Consider the following 4,031-nt stretch of genomic DNA (forward strand, 5'->3'; position numbering starts at 1 on the left):
CTCACATCTCACACAAACACACACACACACACATATACACACACACCACTACCACCACACACACACACACACATACAAATGAATAAATAAATAAATAGCTGGAGAGAGAGATGGCTCAGCGGTTAAGAGCTCTTGCTATTCTTATTCCAAAGGACATGAGTTCAGTCCCTAGCACCCACATTGGATAGCTTGCAGCTGCCTGTGACTCTAGCTCTGAATCTGATACCCTCTTCTAGCCTCCTATAGCACTCGTGCACATGTGGTATGCACACACACAGACACATACACACACACACACACACACACACACACAAAAACTAAAAATAAATCTTCCTTTAAAGGATGAAAGTATGCTCACACCAACAGCAAATATACTAAAATTGGAACAATACAGAGAAGATTAGCACGTTCTCTGTGCAAAGATGACTCAAATCCATGAAGCATTCCATATTTAAAAAATAATGATAAGCTGGGAGATGGTGGTGCATGCCTTTAATCCCAGCATTTAGGCAGAGGCAGCCAGATCTCCATGAGTTTGAGGCCACCCTGGTCTACAGAGTGAGTTCTAGATCAGCCAGGGCTGTTACACAGTGAAACCCTGTCTTGAAATAACAACAACAACAAAACTTAAAAATACTATCTCAAGCCATGCAGTGGTGATGCACACCTTTAAACCCAGAATTTGGGAGGCAGAGGCAGGTGGATCTCTGTGAGTTCAAAGCCAGCCTTGTCTACAAGAGCTAGTTCCAGAACAGGCTCCAAAGCTACAGAGAAACCCTGTCTTGAAATAACAACAACAACAAAACTTAAAAATACTATCTCAAGCCATGCAGTGGTGATGCACACCTTTAAACCCAGAATTTGGGAGGCAGAGGCAGGTGGATCTCTGTGAGTTCAAAGCCAGCCTTGTCTACAAGAGCTAGTTCCAGAACAGGCTCCAAAGCTACAGAGAAACCCTGTCTTGAAAATAAAACAATGGGGGGAGGGGAGAAAAGAAAACAACAACAACAACAACAAAAACCCTATCTCAAAAGCATACATTACTGTGTTAAGGTTAATCTTGATTTTTAACCTTACAAGTTCTCAAATCACCTAGAAGACAAACTTCTGTGAAAGAGTTTCTTCCTTCCTTCTTTCTTTCTTTTTTTATTTATTTTTTTTCATGACAGGACTTGTCTGGTTAGTCCTAGCTGTCCTAGAACTTGCCTTGTAGACCAGGCTGACCTCAAACTCACAGAGATCCCCCTGCCTCTGCCTCCCAGGTGCTAGGATTAAAAGCGTGCACCAGCACCGCGTGGCTGTGAGCGAGTTTCTAGGTTAATTGAGGGGGGAAGACCTATCCTAGACACAGATAGTCCCACCTTATAGACTGGGGCACCGCCCTAAAGGAAAGGAGGGAACAAACTGAGGCTGCATCCACTTTTCTCTGCCCGGACCCGGAGGCCAAAGTAAGCCCTCCGATCTCTGACTTGCTCTTGTCAGGTATTTTTTGCAGAAATGAGAAAAATAACCAATACACGGTGTGGTTCTATTTATAAAGCATTCTTTATGTGAGCTGGAGAGGCAGTAAGTAGGTTGGCGCTCACTAGTAAGGAGGGAGAACAGAACGCGGTGGCTGTAAAGGGAGGCACAAGGCGTCCTTTCAGTGGGAATGTTCTGTATCCCAGCTGTGGGGGCAGCCAAGCAGTTCTACACACATGAAAAAAGTTATAGAAATAAATATACAGATGCACAAAGATAAAAGCATACACGAAGGCTGAAAAACTGGTAAAATCTGAAAATGGACAAATTGTGTTACATGTTACATGTATTCATTCATTCATCTAGCCTAGCCATTAATTCATTCTTTTTTGGTTTTTCATTCATCTTTAAATTTTTATTTATTTTTATGTGTTTGCGTGTTTTGCCTGCATGCCTGGTACTAGTGCCTATGGAAGTCAGAAATGGAAGGAGGTGTCAAGGTCCCCTGGAACTCAGGTTAGGGATGCCTGTGAGTCACCATGTGAGTACTAGGAATCAACGTGGTCCTCTGCAAGAGTAACAAGTGTTCTTAACCACTGAACCATATCCCTGGCTACATAACCCTGGCTGGCCTGGTACTTGCTATGTAGCCCAATATGTACTCAACTTCACAACCAACCTCCCAACAGCTTCCCAAGTTCTAGTATTATGGACATAAGCCACACCTAGATGGTAGGCCACAAGAATGTCAAGTTCCTAGTTATGATAGTTACACGTGCTATTACCATAAACTGGGCGTGGTGGTAATGATACCTGTATTCCCGTGGTGCCTAAAATCCCAAATATTCCGGAGGCTGTGCAGGAGGATTATGAGTTTCAGGCCAACGTGGGACTGAAAGACTGTTGGTTAGCGTTTGTCAACTTGACACAAGCTAGAGTCATCTGGGAAGAGAAAACTTAGCAGGAACCCTCCACCAGATTGACCTGTAGACATATCTGTATGGCATCTTGTTGATTAATGGTCGATGGGAAGACCCAGTTTACTGAGGGCAGTGCCCCTCCTGGACAAGTGATCTTGAGCTGTGTGAGAAAGCAGGCTGAGCAAGCCATGGGGAGCAAGTCAGCAAGCGGCATCCCTCCATGGCCAAGGAATGCCTTCAGCTCTGCTCCTGCCTCCAGAGTCCTGCCTTGAGTTCCTGCCCTGACTTACCTTCATGATGAACTACAGACTATCAGCTAAAATAACCCTTTCCTCCCAAGTTGCTTTTGCTCCTGATGTTTATCACTGCAATGAGAAGCAAACTAAAACACAGAGCAAGACCCTATGCTTAAATTAATAAATACTGATCAAGATAGTACCTATGTGGGAGTGAAAGGATTAGGGGTTTCTTAGAATGATGTATTTCTTCATTTCTTCCCTTTCTTTCTTCCTTCCTCCCTTCCTTCCTTTCTTCCTTTCATTTTTTCCTTTTAACCTGTTAATTAATTTTGGCTTATAGTTTAAAAAAAGAATAAGAATCTACTGTGGTGAGTAGGAAAGGTAGCAAGTGGCAGGCAGGGTGGTTTATTTATTTATTTATTTATTTATTTATTTTTGAATTTTGATTTTGTTTGTTTGTTTTTTGTTTTTTGTTTTTCGAGACAGGGTTTCTCTGTGGCTTTGGAGCCTGTTCTGGCACTAGCTCTGTAGACCAGGCTGGTCTCGAACTCACAGAGATCCGCCTGCCTCTGCCTCCCGAGTGTGGGATTAAAGGCGTGCACCACCATCGCCCGGCTTTAAAAGGATTTTTTTTTTTTTTGGTTTTTCGAGACAGGGTTTCTCTGTGGCTTTGGAGCCTGTTCTGGCACTAGCTCTGTAGACCAGGCTGGTCTCGAACTCACAGAGATCCGCCTGCCTCTGCCTCCCGAGTGTGGGATTAAAGGCGTGCACCACCATCGCCCGGCTTTAAAAGGATTTTTTTTTTTTTTGGTTTTTCGAGACAGGGTTTCTCTGTGGCTTTGGAGCCTGTTCTGGCACTAGCTCTGTAGACCAGGCTGGTCTCGAACTCACAGAGATCCGCCTGCCTCTGCCTCCCGAGTGCTGGGATTAAAGGCGTGCGCCACCACCGCCCGGCTCAGAATGATTTCTTATAACTACATTTAAACCCATAGTTATCTCAAAAGGGTTTTGTTGTTCTTAACTTCCGAGATGGTTGCTTCATGGCTCAAGGTGAGTTTGCCATTTAGTTGGTCACTTAGCTCACCTCTAATAACTTGTGTCCTCCATACATCATCTCTTTAACACAGCCAGGGAAGAAAGAAACACTGTTATTATGACTCCATTTAACAAAGGCGGGAATGGCAGCTCCGCGGGCGGGAAGTCACGCTCTAGTCCACAGAGAGATGAAGAGTCGAGCGCAAACCAGAGCCTCCACACCCACGACCTTTGCACCGCACCTCCACTCTGTCAGTGGTCACCTCTCAGATCTTTGCAGAAAGACTAGCCACGGTTTTCCTTCTCTGGAATTCCTTGAGATTCCCTTAGATCTTTCCAGTTCCCAAGACTAAGTGTAAATCCCAGGAGCATCACT

The 4,031-nt window shown here is 44.5% G+C and overlaps 1 non-coding gene across 1 annotated transcript; it reads left to right on the forward strand.

Annotated features, from left to right (window-relative positions):
* Positions 1–350: 350 nt before the first annotated feature.
* Positions 351–455, forward strand: LOC113458173. Its single transcript, XR_003378598.1, has one exon. It is a non-coding gene; the product is annotated as a U6 spliceosomal RNA (small nuclear RNA).
* The last annotated feature ends 3,576 nt before the right edge of the window (positions 456–4,031 follow it).

The sequence above is a fragment of the Microtus ochrogaster genome, unplaced genomic scaffold (assembly GCF_000317375.1).
Source record: "Microtus ochrogaster isolate Prairie Vole_2 unplaced genomic scaffold, MicOch1.0 UNK6, whole genome shotgun sequence".
Taxonomy (NCBI): Eukaryota; Metazoa; Chordata; class Mammalia; order Rodentia; family Cricetidae; genus Microtus; species Microtus ochrogaster.